General features: G+C 38.6%; 1 non-coding gene across 1 annotated transcript; it reads left to right on the top strand.

The window, feature by feature from the left end:
- Positions 1-15301: 15301 nt before the first annotated feature.
- Positions 15302-15408, top strand: LOC141636561 (small nucleolar RNA R71). Its single transcript, XR_012541167.1, has one exon. It is a non-coding gene; the product is annotated as a small nucleolar RNA R71 (small nucleolar RNA).
- Positions 15409-19047: the final 3639 nt, after the last annotated feature.

Here is a 19047-nt window from a genome sequence, read left to right as displayed (position 1 = left end):
TTCCTTATAACTCCAAGCAAAGACATCTTTTTACTCAGTTAAAAGCTTGAAGTATTCATCCTCCTCTTTCTCTTTAAGAAGAGCACTAACATATATTGGCCAATGGTCCTCCGAAGTACCTAAATTGAGTTCCTTTAAGTCATCGATGGTTGATTGCCCCCCCATCCTCTAGCAATGCTGGAGCTTCATCAGCTTCAATTTGTTCACTAGCATCAGGGACTTCCTCTACGTGATGTGATAAGACGTCATTATCTCATCTTCCAACTCTTCTTTGTTGCTCGCACTCGGTATTACCGAGGCTTCACCAAGTCACGACTTCCACTTTGCTTGGAAAGATGATGACTTCTCTTGATTAGTAAGGACCACAATGTGCCTTTTTACCTTAAGGGGTTGCTCTTGCACTATGTCCACTACTTCTATGCGCTTCATTCTGGAAGGGACAACACTTCTGTGATCATCACTAACTTTTACCTCTTCTATGCTTTGACTTGTTGAGGCTTTTATATGATTACTTATGATCTTTAATCCTTTTGGGGTCTTTTAAGCGATCAAACACCGAACGAGATGGAGTTCCCAAACGTTTAAGCACTGATCCCTTCTTCTTCAAATGTCATGATGCACTTGGCTGGCGAGCACAAGTGACATTATTTTGAACACCCAATCTCTTTAAGATAGAAAAGCGATTCCTTAAAGGGATTTATTGTTGTGACGAACTATGCCCCCATAATCGATTGAACATAGAAGGAGCCACTCTTGTTGCAGGTGGTCGAATCCGATCGAAGATAGAGAGTGTTAGCGATGTCGTGTCATTTTTACTTTCATCTTCTACCATTTCTTCAGATGTGATGCACTGAGAGGATAATGAATCTACTTTTTGTTGAGCACCAATCCTTACAGGTGAAGGAGATTCATAGCCTAGACCAACCTTAGAAGCACTGAAACTCCCCTATTCCTTAAAAGGTTTCTTTTGGGTTTCGTTCAGGCCATAAGGCTCAATATTGATAATTTTGCCCAATGGAGTGGAATTTTCAAAGTCATATCCAGCTTTAGCCAATAAATTATATGCATTGGAGTTGAACAAGCCATTTTCTTTCCTCTGGGACAATTTTCTTGATGATGGAACGAACCCTGTAGGAGCGTATCTCACAACTTGTTTTCAACCGTGCTAGGCAGAGGGCTGACAATCTACACAATCCACTCTTGCTTGACTATATTGTTGGACTTAACTTTCTCTTAGGAAATTGTCTTTGAGCTATGATATTCTGCAAAAGGACTTTCACCTTCCTTGCGATGTGACTTTGGAATGTACCAAAGCCCCAGAGTTGCATTCTTTTGTGGATTTTCATCTTTTGCTTTCTCGACATGTCTGACTTTTTCGTTGCAATTTGATTGGCTATTTTGACCCACTTCCATTTTAACATCATTACTAGAATTATTTGGAGAGTTCGCAACTTCTTTTTTCTATGCCTCTCTTCCTAGTTGATGAAATAGTGGATGGCAAGAATTCACTTAAAGTGCCATTTTCCTCAAAGAACTTTGCATCCGCGAAAAATGAATCGACCTTAGCAAAAGGCTTGACATCACCATTGAACTTTCTTTCACCTACACGATAATATTTTAGACATTGATGTAGAGTTGAAGCAACTACATCATTCTCATGCTTCCAAGGCGGACCCAACAATAACTTGAACGAGGTCTTTGCATCTATAACATGAAACAAGGTGTTAGAAGATAAATCCTCCATGCTAAGATTCACACGATTTATGCCAACAGCATGCTCGCCATTCAGGTTGAAGGCATGATCTATTGTTCGACTACTGGATAATTTATCCATTGTAATGCCTAACTCAATCATGGTTGCCTTCGGCATGAGATTTACACCAGACCCTCCATCGATTAAGATATGGTTCATCCTCTTGCCTCTTATATAGCCTGACACATACAAAGGGCTATTGTGGAGCTTTGATCCAAGCAACAAATCTTCATTAGAGAATGATAAGGCGGTGTTGCAAGATACACATTTATTTTCTCGCTCTGCAGGCTCCCCTGCGTATTTTACCTTTTCTTCATATAACTCTGGATTTTGAAGAGCCTGGACAACTTGTTGACGCATCTCCTCAGGAAGGTGAAAAATTTGCTTCCATCCCATACGCTTCGAAAGAGCTTCAAGAACGGCTAACACTTTGGTGTCTTTGGATTTACTTAAGTGTTCCAATGACGTGGGGTCTGAGGCACCATGTTTTTGTTTATCTCCTTCATTTTCATCAGTCACTGTGACAGTGTTGACAGTAACTTCCTTGAGATAACCTTTAAGGAAAAACTCTTCCAGAATGACAGGAGTTAATGGTTGTTGTTCTAGCAAATCAATTGGAAGGACATGTGATTTGATCACCTTCTTTGATTTCTTTTTACCTTTGGAACAACGTGAGCCCCTCCTCTTAGTTTGTTTTCTCCTTCGTGGTGCAGGTTGTTAATTTTTTGGCTTTACTTGCTTCCTTGGCTTCTTTCGTGTCACCAATGTCCAACCTTCTTCATCATCATCATCATCATCATCATCATCAATAATGGACTCCATGTTTGCAGTTGCACCTTCAGTTGCCTTATGTGGCAGTGATATCGGCCTTTGCACTCGAAAAGCTACAGGTTCCAGATTTCCAAATTAAATCACACATATTTCTTCTTGCTTAGGAGGGACCATTGACAGGGCAGTCGTATACCTATAAAAAATAATCAACAGGCTCAAAATAATATAGCTAGGGAAGTAGGGTCGATCTCCACAGGGAGATGGGAAAATGTCAACATTGTCTAAGTTCGTCACGGTAACCAAATTGGGGGGTTTTAATTGGGTTGTTCTAAGCTAATGATAATGAGAAAGAGAAAAAGGCAGAAGAATAAAGATTAAGCAGACAAGGAAAAAGCAGCTAAGACAGTCGGTTCACCATGATCATTCAGTCAAGCAATCTAGGTCTCAGGTCAATACAAGTATGGTCAAAGGGGCAGTGAATATCTCCTTCCGGTCTTAATTCGCCCTAAAGCACAAATAACTTAGCTTCCGCCCTTACTACGGTGCCCTAATGTTCGCTACGAGTCTCAATATTTCCAACCTTCCGGTCCAGGTTAAGGTTTACTATGATTTAAATGCCTAATTGCGTCGACTCAATCAGACAGATACATTTAAGTGCAACGATTAACAACAAGGACTACACAAGCATTAACCTAATAATTCAATTACTCTTCCTTCATAATCATGGATTCCCTAGCCTTAGCAAGAGGGAATTAGCTACACATTACTATCGAATCAACAACGACAATATATAGATGATGAAAATTAAACATGTTAATAACGAAGCATAGGGATCGAATAAGGAAATAATAAAAGCTATAAGAGAAAAGTAGAATTCAAGAAGCAATTACGATTAAGAAATAAAGGGAGTAATAATACCGATTACAATTCTGAATCCGAGTAGAAAAGAGTTGTAGAAGAGTAAAGTGAAAAAAGCAGTGGAAAAAGATGAAGTAGAAGTTCATAGGCAAGAGTTACACAGTCTAGTCCTCTTAGTAGCACACGAAATTCTCCCCCTTAAACCTATCCAAAGCTTAATTACAAAAGCCCAAACGAAAATAGGGGGAAAAACATAAATATAAAGCAGACCACTCGATCGAGTGGAATAAAACCGCTCGATCGAGTAATCAAGCAGCAATTCCTTCGATCGAGTGGAAATAAACCACTCGATCGAGTAACTCCTTGTAATGCCTTCTCGATCGAGTAAATATGTTACTCGATCGTGTAATCTTCATGATATAAAGCATTCGATCGACTGGAAAAGTAGCCGATCGAGCTATTTTGGAACGTTTAGGCACTAAGACACCTTCCGCAACCAGCTCGTTCATCTTCAAAGTGATAGATTCCAAGCTCCGGCTCCTTGTTCTCCATAAATGCATGCAAATGGAACGAGTTTAGGCTCGATTTATCTTCTCTTCGGTCTATTCCTGCAATTTACACAAAACGAACCAAAGTAGACTATTTGGGCGTATTTGTAGCTAGATGCCACGTAAAATAGTATAGAAATGCGTGTAAAAAGGAGGCAAAAACCTTATATAAAATACACGCATCAACCATCACATTCGAAACTTCCATGGTTGGCCCTTCAAGTCCTTCAATCATCACGCTAGTGTGATTTGTTGTCACTGTGTCATCAAGATTCAAGATGATTTTCCCATCCTTTACTAATTGCATAATATTTTCATTGAGGGTTATGCACTTCTCGAGGGGATGACTAACTAATCTGTTATAACGACAGTAACTATGATCGGTTGTCCTATTTACTTGATCTGGGCGCTTTGATTCTGGCAATTGAATGACTTTCTTGTCTAACAAATCATCGAGCATGCCTTAAAGATCTGAGTCAAGGAATGGATACTTCTTATTCTGCAAGTCCTTTAGCGTTGGTTTATCACGCTTAAAATCTTTGTTGTATGCTTCATTCTTTTTGCCATACTTAGGCTTCGCAGAGATTTTGACAGGCGCGTCACTGGTGATAACTGTCATAGCTTCCTTGGACGAGCCCTTAGAACCCTTGTCAGTTTTCTTGAACTCTTTTTTCTCACCAGCAGGTTTAGAGGAAGATGAGTTTGTCTTGTTTCGCGCATTGATTGTTATCTCCACACATGAGCACGAGTCGCCAACTCTTGAAACCTTTTCTGCTTGTTCCCATTCAAGATGAACAGGAGGTGCCACTTCATTCCATTGATACACATTTTAACTGCTGAAGTCTCCCTTAAACGATCCTTGCATTCCAGACTTAGCGCGCGTCAATGGTTGATGTATTCCACAATAGCTTCACCTTCCCATTGAGTTGTTTTTGTTAGTTCACTCATGCTTACTATGTGCCTTGTACTATAGGACCTATTCATGAAATAGTTCTCCATTTGGTCACAGTTGTCGATCGACTCATAACTTAAATCCGTATACCAATCGAAAGCTATGCCTTTGAGGGAACGAACAAACTGCTTCACTAAGAAGTCTTCATCTGTCCCAACATTATTGCATGTCTCCACAAAGTGAGCAATGTGTTGTTTGGGGTTGCCCTTTTAATCGAACTGTTGGAACTTGGGGGGTTGATATCTGGCAGGTATGCATAAGACATCAATGCTCTTTGTGTAGGGTTTCACATATCGAAGAATACTAGAGGAACCTTCACCTAACTGGCTCTTGATCGTGCTGGCTATCAAGTCTTGCAGTTTCTTTTCGGTGTAGGTACTAAGATCATTTTTCAGGGGCTTCTCACCATCCTTCTTGTCATATTCTTCTTCTTCCTCCTTTTCAGTGTCATGATGGCTTGAATTATCCTTGTTATGAAGCTCTTCCATTTCCCATTGAGTTCTTCAATCCTCTTATTCTTCTCTTCATTTTCTTGCATCATCTTCTCAAGGAGCTTGTTCACATTCTCCATTTATTCTTCGAGGCTAGAGCCACTAATAACCATGACTGATATGAAAATAGGGGTTGAAGCTTCCTCCTTCTTCTTTGGCATTTCTTTCTTCACCTTGCGAGGGGATGAATCACCACTAGCCTTGAACTCCTTGCTCTCCTTTTGTGGAGATGAAGCCTTGTTGATTATAGCAGTTGCACCAGTAGAAATGGATGCAATTGAGTACTTACAAGGCCTCTTAGGGACATTAGCGGTGGGCAAGCTTTTAGCAGCAGCATTGATAGCTGCCTTTTTCGCCATTCCTCTGGTAGAAACACCAATTGAGGGCATGCTTGATGAAGGTGAAACATTAGGAGACCCTTTGAGTATTGATGCATAAGTTCTTGAAGGTGTGCTTGATGTGTTGGAAGACATCCTTGTTCCTGAAGTTAACTTGTTGTAGAGATGAGAGGTAAAGGTTTTTCATGTCGGGTTCACAAACAATTTGTAACAACAAATTTTGTATTGCAATAATACTGTAACACAAAACAGATAGACAAATGAGTTTATATAATATCAAAAAGATATGTATACAACCTCTAGTTTATCCACTAATTCTAAAACAATATTAAAGGTACGAGTCTACAATCGTCGAGGCTCGCTTGCTTGACTTTAGCTTCTTGAGAGGGTCAGATTGAATTGAATCTCTCTTCGATGCTTGATTTTGAATTGAGTTTGATTTTAGCTTCTTAAGAGGGTCAAGTTGACTTGAATCTCTCTTCGATGCTTGAATTTGGTTTGAGTTTCCTTGTGTAGACGAGATGATTTTATGGTGCTTGTTGTCTACTTGACAAGGAGATTTGTAGAGAGATTTGTAGAGAGTAGTTGAGAGCTTTTCATGCCTTTCTTTCTCTAACTTTTACAAGTGGTTTGTCTCAATTGATTTTTCTCTCCTTGAACTGGTAGAGAACTCTCTTATTTATAGAGATTTCCCTCTTGGTAAATGGACTTGAAGTTTGGGCTTTGTTTGTAAGCTTAACTTCTCTTTTGGGCCCAATTGACCAATTTCTTTGCTTTAGAACCCAAATAACCCGATTTGGAATATGGATCGATCCATGCTCTATTAAACGGGGCAAATATAATTAAATTAAGCTAAAATTTGATATTAAATTAAAATAATTGGTTTCTTTTATTTTCGACACTTTAATAAAATTTCCGTGCTTACAGAAATCGAGACCAATACCGGTGGCTACTTGAGACACCGGATACATTCACACCCCAAGTTCCAAAGCTCCAATATGATGGAGAGCTTAACTGTGATTATAGTGATGTTGTGTGTTCTTGTCGTATATCGTAGTTGTGTGTTATGTGTCGATTCACACAGAATCAATCACTACCTATACTACTCTAAAAGAGCAGTTATGGTCGGACTCACTCACTTCGAGATTTAGTTTTCGGTTACTTGTTGTTAAGAGCACCTAGACCAAAACAATATTTATAACTTCACAAACAACTCTACTATTAGTAAAGAGGCAAGTAAAGGTCGGATCCCAAGGGACGGGTTTTGATGTAGGATTTTCGATTGCAAGTAGCGGTGTCTAAGGGTGTCACGATTTGGGGTTGAGATGAGAAGATCACTAAACTAAATAACAATAGAAGTAAACAAGCATGATGATTAAAAATGGATGTAAACAATTGATTAAAAGCACTAGGGTGTCATGGGGTCATAGGGGATTCATGGGAATTGATCATACAAACATATTCTCAAATTATAAGCAATCATTTATTGTTGTGATGGATCGAGTTGGTTTATATCATACAATCCTAGGAAGGTTTGGGTCCCGGAGCCGAATCGATTAGATTGTACAACACCTACAAGTCGACTTAATCCTCCCTACTCAACTATATGCATGGTCTAATGAGACTCAAGTTGGTTTATGTCTTACAAGTCTCTTTGAAAAGGTAAGTGATGGGTAAAAAAATGCAAGGATTCATAGGCTCGCATTTCATCAAACATAACATGTGCATAAGTTGAGATCACAACAAGCAAGAAAATAAACTATGAAAACATATTAAATTAAGCATGACTCATTCCCCATGTTGGTTTACCCTAATTACCCATTAACCCTAGTTAAGAAAACTACTCACTCATTATCAAGTTTAGCATGTTAACAAGGTTGTCAATCACATTAACAAAGCAAAACATGATGAATAAATGAAGATGATTAACAATAATTAAAAAGGGATTAAGAGAACTATACCTACTAATGATTCCAAAATAAAGCAAAGAATAATAGAAGTACTTGATGATTGATTGGAAGGTTGTCAATCTCCCAATAATAACCCAAATAATCTTCAATTACCCAAAATAGAAGATAAACAAAAGAGAAATTAAGGAAATGAGATTTGTATAAAGACTTGATTCGAAATTGATTTCAAGATTAAGAAGAGATTAGAATGATATAAACTACACTAAGGATTGATAAGAAGAACATGATAATCTAATTAGACTAATGGGGTATTTAGAGTGGGGATTAGGTACACAAATTAGGGTTTACTAAGGGCTTAAATGACGATTAAGTCCTTGAGGAATCGCTCCTCTTAGAAAAGATGCGAGTCTCCTTTTTTCCGGTCTTGCATAAATATGCGCATCTTTCATGGAGGGAAGAAAAGGACGTATGGGACATTAAGGGAATCCGAGCGTCCAAGGTGTCGGGACGGGCGGGTTTCTTGGTGGATGGACGGGCGGATTGATAGGCTGGACGAGCGGATTCTGGGTGGTTGGACGGGCTTCTTGATGGCAAAGACGCTCGGATTTCTCACGTTTTGGACGGGCGTCTTGCCTAGTTGGACGGGCGGATTTCGTCACAGCTTTCTTTTCTTTTTCCAATAATCCTCTGGGATTTAGTCGGGGATGCAAGGATTTCTTCATCATTGCCCATCTACTATAATATGTACAAAGGCCTTCTAGTCTTGTCTTCTCTTTGATGCTTGCTCATTAGATTCAATCAATTTAGCTTTATTTTGCCATGAAAATGCAAGGTTTGCACTCCTCTCCTACCAAGGAAACAAAACCCATAGAATATGCAAAACAAAGGACTAAAGATAGTAAATGACCCAAATATGTACTAAAAAGCATAGGAACGAGGCTAATTCGGGGACTAAATGTGCTCAAATAATGGTCACATCAAATATCCCCAAACAGAATCTTTGCTCGTCCCAAGTAAAGAGGTGACAAAACTAGGACCGTTATTTAAACTAACCTAATAGCATAGCCGATATGAGACAATTAGCGAGTCTCATTCCGCCCCTTCAACTCGCAACAAGACAACCATGAGGTAGGATGCCTTCTTGCAAGGCAAGGTGGGTCTTGCCAAAATGGCGACACATCCAAACATTAAAGCACACAAAATCAAGTAATGAATGCATCTACAAAAGAATAGCCACTTTCCTCATCTAAGTGGCGGAAATTATCTACAAGGGAAGCAATTCAAGGGTACACACTTCTTCATAGATGCAATTTCTTCAAACTACTAAGCCTAGAAGGATACCAATAAATCACCTCCAAGTTGTGTCAAGCTAGGGTACCTTTGTGCTCAATTGTTAACTGCTTTTGTCAAGAATAGACTCCCTATGGTGTTAGAAACACTGGAGGATCGCAGAATTCCCCTTCTTGCCTAGACAAGAAGAAGGGTCGTCCCCTCTCTACCATGCACAAAAATGGATACGATGGATAAAGGGATCAATAGTATTTGAGTTTCATTTGGGAGTTTGCTTTTGTTGTTGTTCCCCCCCCCCCAATTTCTTGTGGCATATAACATTTGTGAACACTTTCTTTTGCCATTTCTTTTGATGTTTGACATTTCAATACTTGACAACTTTTCAACTTTTGCATTTTTCTTTTGAACATTTTCAAAGTCACCCCAATTAGTAACGAGGGTGCCTTATATTTGAAGCATAGGAGTTTTCATTTTTGTTACTCCTCTTTTCTTTTGATGCATTTTGCAAACTTTTTCTTTTCTTTTATTTTCATTTCTTGAACTCAAATTTTGAACAATTTTTGTTCCCATTCCCTTTGATGACAAAATGTATGGTAGAACATGGATTAATGATGGTTGAATGGTTTCAAGGGTCACCTTGGAATAAACGGTAGCCAAGGAGTTATCACATCACAAGGTACTATTGACTAGGCCTTAATCCATGGGTCAAAGGATACTAGCATGACACATCCTAGGGTGTTTTATAAGTATTCTAACAAGCAAAGTCTTAAGAAGAAAAAAGCATCTACTAGGGCCTATATACACTTGTCAAGCTTCCCAAGTAGTCGGTTTCACAAAATTTTTCTAACATGCAACTACATGCCATGATGCAACTAACATTTATACATCCTAATGCATATGCTTCTACCAACTAGTATGCCAAATAATCTAAATGCAATCCTAGATTCACATCATTTATACCGCATCAATCAAAATAAAGCCACATAGTCATTAACATAAATAGGAAAAAGGAGATTGGAAAGATCATACCATGCGGTCTTTAATATCCTCATGTCTCGGATGTGGCGTAGTCGATTAATGTGAACAAGGATGAACAAACACAATATATACAATACTATACTAAAAAGGAAATGAACATGTTTTTGATTTTTTCAATTTTTCAATTTTTTTGTATTTTTCGAAATTTTTGATTTTTTTGGATTTTTGAATAGAAGTCAAGTTAGAATTTCCCATCCCCACACTAGTATTGGCATTGTCCTCAATGACCAATACGATAGGAAATTATACAAGCATGATGCATGATTTCTAAACTAAATTCAAACTATACTAAGCTACACTACATGATGCATGGGTTTTTGTTATGGCGGAGAGCGTAATTTAGATTACCTCCCGATGCGTATGCATGGACTTCCCCAAAGCAAAATAGACATTATTTCTAACGTCTTGAATTTTGGGGTAGTTCATGCACACGGAATGCAATGCACGAAACTACAAATTGTCATTTTGGATTTTACATGTGGGAACAATAAAAATAACATCTTAATGGAGCCAAGGTGTTAGTCCTCCATGTTGCTAGGACTCCTCATACAAATGATCAAAATACAATAAAGAAAATAATAGAAGTAGACAAACCATAAGAGGGGTGAAAGAATGTAGGAGCCTCCAAGGTTTTCTAATCGTCCATCATATCATCATTATCATCATTTTCCTCCTAGAAGTGGAATCATCTCCACTCTCACTTTCACTTCCTTGCTCTTCCTCACTTCCTTCTTCTTCCTCATCTTGAGCTTCTTCTTCTTGAACATTCTCTTGAACCTCTTCTTCTTCACCTTCTTCATCAACACCCTCATCAACATTCTCCTCTCCACCCGGTCTTCCACTACTAGAGATGCTAGGAAAGAAAACTTCCCTATCCGCCCAACTAGGCAAAGGACATGATGGATCAAGAAGTCCTTGCCTAGCTAGATGTATGAGGGGTGGATATTGGGCCTTGAAAGCATCCACTCTATCATTGTAAGCTTGCTTGTGCATTTCCCTCATGAGTAGAGTCATGTAATCATTTCCTACCTCGACATCCTTGGGTTAGAACTCGTGATACTCAAATGGGTAGGGTGGTGTGACAATGGAGGAGGAGGGCTCATCAATCTCGCCTCTTTGTTGTCGAATAATATACTCAGTCTCCTCGGAGAGTGGAAGAAGGTAGTTTGGTCGGTGAACACTCAATCGGCAAATCTTTGAAGGCAAAGTGAAGGATCTAGCTTCATTGGTTAACCACCCATATTTGGTGTCAAGAGTTGCATGCTTGACCCATTTAAACTTGTGAATCATGGTGTCCATATCAATGAGGTAACCTCTTTTGACCGCCACATAAGTTTTGTCTTTGTTGAAATTTGGGTTGAAGTGCTTGGCCAAATAGGTACCTAGTTCTCCATTCACAATAAAAGTGGTGCACTCTTTACCACAATCGACATTAAGCCATCGTTCAACCAAAAGACTTAGAGCATTGTATGGCTTAGTATAATCCCTTCCTATGTTCAAGGCCGACTCAAGAAGAACAAAATTGAGCTTGGTAAGATGATTAGTGCCATTTATTGCTATCAAATTATTCCCAATGACCTTATGCCACACTCTAATGCCCGGATGGTGGACTAATAGAGCACGACAATCATGAAAGCGCACAAATTTCTTTCCGGAAATTGTCTCCCAAAGAGGATCGGGGTCATACTTGTCGGGGATATTTTCATAGTACGGGGTATCACTAAGGCCTAAAATATTACTCAATTCACCAAAAGTGATTCGTCTATTGACATTTGCAAGATGAAACTCGATGTGGGTTCTAGTTTCCACCCTTGCAAATTTCAAGGAACTCAAAAATTCCAATGCGAGGGAGGGGTATGTCAATTCTTTCATGGTAAACAATTTACCCAATCCCATAGCCTCAAAGAAGGTTTTGGTTTGTTCAAGAACACCCAACTTTGACAAAGCATCTTCACAAATAAATTTTGTAGGCATAATGGTCTTCTTAGCAAAGAGAACAAATTTATCCCTATGAGAGTCGGAAGGGAAAATTACCTCCGGATAATTAGATAATTGCTCAATGACCGGAGTTGTTGCTGTTGTAGCTTCCACAGGGGGACCTTGTTGAACCTCCAACCTTGCCTCATGGACTACCAATGCCTTTGACAATTGTTTTGTTTGAAGAGTTTGTTGCCTTTTTGAAAGTTTCTTCTTTGGGGGTGTCTTGTTACCTCCTTTAGTTCTTGCCATTGTTGATTACACCAAAGAGAGAATGAAATCTTCAATTTTTAGTTATGCCCAAATCGATTTAAGATGAAAGAATGTTGCTTTGTATCTTAAAAATCGACTCAAAGGTTGAAGATTTTGGTGTTTGAATGAATTGTTGTTGTAAAAGGAGTGATTAATTTTTGTTGTGGGGAAGTTTGGATTCGATTTTATTGAATTTGGTTGAGGAAATTTTGTTTTGTTGATGTAGAAGATGAGGGTTTTTGGGTTTTGGGTAGTGTTTGAATGAAGAAGAAATGAAAATGAATGAGGGAATAAGGGTTTAAAAGACCCGTTAATTTTTGAAATAGCAGCAAGGACGAGCGGATTCAGGACCGGGACGCTCGGATTCTTCACGTTTTGCTTCAGGAAAAGACGTTACAGAACGAGCATCTTTGTGAAAAGACAAGCGGATTCTTCATTGTGAGACGAGCGGATTCTTTGAAAGACGCTCAGATTCTGTTACAGGGTGATTCTTTAAATTTCAACAACAGAATGACGAGCGTCTTTGCTGTAAGAAGAGCGTCTAGTATCAGACGAGTGGATTTTTCAATGTGAGATGCTCGGATTCTAGGACAGACCATTTTTTTTAAATTCCACAGCTCAGCCAGACGAGCGTCTGGTGTCATAGGACGCTTGGATTCTTCCCTGTCCACACGGATTCAGGTCCATCCGTGGGTACTGCATAACCCGTAGCATTTTCATTCTTCAATTCTCGTGTTCTTCATTATAGGGGCACTACAAAGGCATGAATAGCCTAGGCAATTGCTATCCTTACACTAAGTCAAAGCACTACACATTAATGAAATCATAAGTCCCTCCCTCACTTCTCTCAAAGATGATAAATATCTTGATCAAGGCACAAAAATATAAATCTAAAAATGACAAAAATGCAATATAAAAATTGAAATTCAAGTTAGGGAGTTAGAATATTTACAAATGGTGGTTTAGGGAGGACTCCACCAAACTCTCATCCAATGTGAGATGTCGAGGAGGCATGTTCAAGGTGTTGTTGATGTTACTCAACACCTTGAAGAAGTAGTCGAAAGCTTGTTCATTGTCATGATAGAGGTCCTCAATAAACCTTTGCACTTGTTGTTCTCCATGATGGTCTTGGTTCATAGCATTACCAATATAGGAATTTAATATCCCTTCGAACTCATCATCCCAAAGACCGCAAACTTCGTCTACTTGATCATTAAAAATATCTTGAGTTGATAGAGACAACTCTCCTTCTTTCTTGTTTTGGCCAATGAGGCCATCCTCTTCACTTGTCATGGGTGAGCTTTTTAAGCTCTCTTTGTTGTTATTATCTTCCTCTTTGAATGGAGCATCATCAACTTTCTTTTTCCATTGGAATTCCGAATTCTTCCTATCATCCTTCCGGCTATAGTGATCAACCATGAAGCATGGTTCATGCAAACGGGGATCTCTCATGGTCTTGTCAAGATTGAAAGTTATGCTCTTGTCTCCCACTTCTAGAGTAAGCTCTCCGTGCTTCACATCTATCACCGCACCCGCGGTGTGCAAGAAATGTCTACCTAGAATGATCAGAATATTGGAGTCTTCTTCCATGTCAACAATGACAAAGTCCACCGGGATGAAAAATTTCCCAACTCTCACGAAAACATCTTCCCATATCCCTAACGGTGTCTTCGTCGATCTATCGACCATTTGGAGTGTGATGTTGGTACATTTAAGCTCTCCCATCCCTAACCTTTTACTAACCGAATACGGCATAACACTCACGCTTGCTCCTAGATCACATAAAGCCTTGTTGATCGTGGTGTCGCCAATGGTACATGGTATTGAGAAGCTTCCCGGACCTTTAAGTTTCGGAGGTGAACTCCCTTGAAGGATTGCACTACTCACCTTAGTGAAGACGATAGTTTCAAGCTTCCGGATCGACTTCTTTTTCGTAAGGATGTCCTTCATGTACTTTGCATAGGCCGAGACGTGATTGATTAATTCCGTAAAAGGAATCGAGATTTCCAAATTCTTCACAATTTCCATTAATTTTCCAATTGGTCATCGAACTTAGGTTTAGCTTGACGACTTGGGAATAGAAGTCTAATCACAATGGGCTCCTTTTCCTTGGCCTTCTCTTCACTTTTCTCTGAAACTTCTTCTTTTGTTGGTTCTCCTTCCTTAGAGTTTTGCACAACTTCTTCTTTGTCACTAGCTTCCACAACTTCATCCTCAACGTGCTTCTTTGGTCCTTCACACCTCGTACCACTCCTCAAGTGAATGGCACTAACCGTTTCATGTCTTGGGGGATTACTTTGAGGTGGTAATTGCCCCTTTTGTCTTTGAGAACTTGAAGATGCTAGTTAGGTCAATTGATTTTCCAACATTTTTGTGTGGGCTAGGATGTTGTTGATGGTGATGTCTTTTGCTTGACTATCCTTTTGCATTTGAGTGAAAAACTCTTGTTGATTCTTTTGCATTTGGAGGACCGCTTATCGAACATCAAAACCTTGGTCTTTTTGTTGATTGTGCGGAGTTTGATTTTGGTAACCTTGGTTTTGGTTGAAAAAGGGTCTTTGATTTTGGTTTCTCATGGGAGGTGGGGTGTATGTTGGTTGAGGGTTTTGAACATTTTGGCTTTTGTATGAGAGATTTGGGTGGAATTTGGTGTTTTCATTGTAATAATTGGAATAAGGGGTACCACTCTTGTATGCTTGAAAAGCATTCACTTGTTCATTTGTTCCCCCGCATTCACTTTCGTCATGTCCCAAAGTTCCACAATTCTCGCATATCCCATTTGGGATTGATGAAGATGCAACCATGGCATTAACATGATGCTTTGGCGATTTTGAGGCTTCTTCAAGTTTAGCCATAGCCTTCTCAAACTTCAAGTTAATGGTATCAATATGAGCACTAAGTTGATCACCCAATTGAGTAATAGAGTCCACTTCATGCTTTCCTCCTCTAGTAGCCTTGCGAGGTCTACTATATTATGAGTTATGGACCGCCATTTCCTCAATCTTGTTCCAAGTTTGATTATCATCAACTTCGGTGAACATACCATTTGATCCCATGTTGAGAATGTTTCTTGAGTCTTCATAAAGACCATTCCAAAATTGTTGTACCATGAACCATTCGCTAAGTCCATGATGAGGACATGAGCGACAAATTCCTTTGAATCGCTCCCAAGCTTCATACAAAGATTCTTCATCCCTTTGCTTAAAACCCGTAATTTGAGCTCTTAGCATGTTTGACTTTTCCGGAGGGTAGAATTTTTTGTAGAAAGCTAGAGCCAACTTCTTCCAAGAGTCAATTCCAAGAGTAGCCTTATCAAGGCTCTTCAACCATTGTTTTGCAGGGCCAATTAGAGAAAACGGAAATAAGAACCATCGAATTTGGTCTTGAGTCACACCAGTTTGTGAGATCGCATCACAATAGTCACAAAAAGTCTCCATGTGAGAGTGAGGGTCTTCACTAGGCATTCCCCCAAATTGGCTTCTTTCGACTAATTGGATAAATGCGGATTTTGTAATGAAATTTCCGGTTAAGTGTTGTGGTGTGGGAGTACCATTGGGTAGGTTCTCCTCGGTTGGTACGAAATGTGATGAAAATTTAGGTATTGTGGGTTGATTTTGTGTTGGATTTTGTGTTGGGTTCTCCTCACCTTCTCTTGCAAAAGGGTTGATGAACTCAATAGTGTTTGGTTGAATATCTACAACCTCACCAATACCTCTCAAAGTACCTCGAGCAAGTCTTCTATTGTTTGTCAAAGTCCTTTCAATTTCGTGATCAATGGGTAACAAGTTATCTTGTGATCTTCTAGACATGCAAAATATGAAACAACTTGAAAATTATTAGAACAAACCTTGAGGAGTTTTACTTCCCCAAGGCAAAGAAAGACACAACTAATAACAATCTATGAAAATCAAATCAAGTTAACACCGTCTCCGGCAACGACACCATTTTTGGTCGGACTCACTCACTTGGAGATTTAGTTTTCGGTTACTTGCCGTTAAGAGCACCTATACCAAAACAATATTTATAACTTCACAAACAACTCTACTATTAGTAAAGAGGCAAGTAAATGTCGGATCCCAAGGGATGGGTATTGATGTAGGATTTTCGATTGCAAGTAGTGGTGTCTAGGGGTGTCACGATTTGGGGTTGAGATGAGAAGATCACTAAACTAAATAACAATAAAAGTAAACAAGCAAGATGATTAAAAAGGGATGTAAACAATTGATTAAAAGCACTAGGATGTCATGGGGTCATAGGGGATTCATGGGAATTGATCATACAAACATATTCTCAAATTATAAGCAAGCAATTATTGTTGTGATGGATCGAGTTGGTTTATATCTTACAATCCTAGGAAGGTTTGGGTCCCGGAGCCGAATCGATTAGATTGTACAACACCTACAAGTCGACTTAATCCTCCCTACTCAACTATATGCATGGTCTAATGAGACTCGAGTTGATTTATGTCTTACAAGTCTCATTGAAAACGTAAGTGATGGGTAAAAAAATGCAAGGATTCATAGGCTCGCATTTCATCAAACATAACATGTGCATAAGTTGAGATCACAACAAGCAAGCAAATAAACTATGAAAACATATTAAATTAAGCATGAATCATTTCCCATGTCGGTTTCCCCTAATTACCCATTAACCCTAGTTAAGGAAACTACTCACTCATTATCAAGTTTAGCATGTTAACAAGGTTGTCAATCACATTAACAAAGCAAAACATGATGAATAAATGAAGATGATTAACAATAATTAAAAAGGGATTAAGAGAACTATACCTACTAATGATTCCAAAATAAAGCAAAGAATAATAGAAGTACTTGATGATTGATTGGAAGGTTGTCAATCTCCCAATAATAACCCAAATAGTCTTCAATTTCCCAAAATAAAATATGAACACAAGAGAAATTAAGGAAATGAAATTTGTATTAAGACATGATTAGAAATTGATTATAAGATTAAGAAGAGATTAGAATGATATAAACTACACTAAGGATTGATAAGAAGAACATGATTATCTAATTAGACTAATGGGGTATTTATAGTGGGGATTAGGTACACAAATTAGGGTTTACTAAGGGCTTAAATGACGATTAAGTCCTTGAGGAATCGCTCCTCTTAGAAAAGATGCGAGTCTCCTTTTTGCCGGTCTTTCATAAATATGCGCATCTTTCATGGAGGGAAGAAAAGAACGTATGGGACATTAAGGGAATCCGAGCGTCCAAGGTGTCTGGACTGGCGGGTTTCTTGGTGGATGGACGGGCGGATTGATAGGCTGGACGAGCAGATTATGGGTGGTTGGACGGGCGTCTTGATGGCAAAGACGCTCGGATTCCTCACGTCTTGGACGGGCGTCTTGCCTAGTTGGACGGGCGGATTTCGTCACAACTTTCTTTTCTTCTTTTCTTCTTCCAATAATCCTCTGGGATTTAGTCGGGGATGCAAGGATTTCTTCATCATTACCCATCTACTATAATATGTACAAAGGCCTTCTAGTCTTGTCTTCTCTTTGATGCTTGGTCATTAGATTCAATCAATTTAGCTCTATTTTTCCATGAAAATGCAAGGTTTGCACTCCTCTCCTACCAAGGAAACAAAACCTCAAAGAATATGCAAAACAAAGGACTAAAGATAGTAAATGACCCAAATATGCACTAAAAAGCATAGGAACGAGGCTAATTCGGGGACTAAATGTGCTCAAATAATGGTCACATCAAGTTACAAGGAGTGAAATTAAGGAGATTAATGACAATTAAATTTTGATTTAATTGCTCATTAATCACGTCTTAATCTCACCTCATTATCACAAAGATAATGTAACAACCAGAACTATTGTGGCCGTTTAATACATGAATTTCAATAGTTTCTTCTACCTTTGTTCCAATTCTTCTTCCGATTTTCATTTGCTTCTCTTTATTGTGTTTTTCTGGTTTTTGCTGGTTTTACTTTCTCTCTGTGTGTTTAATTGTTCACTCTTGTCATGTTGAACACATATTTTGTATTTGTTTTTAATTGCATGTGCAACATCTAATATACGTTTTTATGTTTGCAAATACAATATTCTTCAATTCGCAGCATGTACGATTTTATAAAATGTAAGCGAGGTTTTTTAGTGATATTACATTCATCTATTTATCTTTTTTTGGTGAAAAAGTAGTATTACGAAACATTGTTATTATGCATTGTATGTATAAACAAGGAGAGTTTTCAAGTATCTCGACAACATTTAGCAGGCATAAGATTATTAGATTATTCTTGGAGATCAATTGTGTTCACCTTTTATGTTATTTATACTTTTATTTATATACAATTTTGCATATACGCATGATATCAATAGGATTTTAATCGTGATCAAAATCCACACGCCACATAATTTCGAAATCGTGATCAATTGAGTGTTTGGATTTGAAGGAAAGAAGTAGTTAAAAACATTGCTGATACCATGTATCTACATCTTCCAAAAACACCCGTGCGTGGATTGTCTATATATCAGACTGTCTAATGCGTTACTCGGATATGAAAAATAATTTCAAAAATGGTTTTCTAACTTCATTTGCATTAAAACAACACTATTTAGATTTTAAACCGAGTTAGGGCTCAAAACTGACTCCGATACCCGCAACGTGAGTCAACCTGAGTCAATCCGAGTCTCGAACATAAAAAATAATGCTATAAATGGTTTTATCACGTCATTTGCATTAAAATAACACTATTTAGCGTTAAAACCGTCTCTTGGCCAAAACTGACTCGTAATTCAAAACCCGACTCAATACAGCTCAAACCCGAGTCAAGCATGCAAAACCTCCCTCAAATAACACCCAAATAGCATCCTATTACACGTCCATCTTCTTACACTACAT

The sequence above is a fragment of the Silene latifolia genome, chromosome Y (genome assembly GCF_048544455.1).
Source record: "Silene latifolia isolate original U9 population chromosome Y, ASM4854445v1, whole genome shotgun sequence".
Classification (NCBI taxonomy): domain Eukaryota; kingdom Viridiplantae; phylum Streptophyta; class Magnoliopsida; order Caryophyllales; family Caryophyllaceae; genus Silene; species Silene latifolia.
This window is presented reverse-complemented; position numbering and strand designations above follow the sequence as displayed.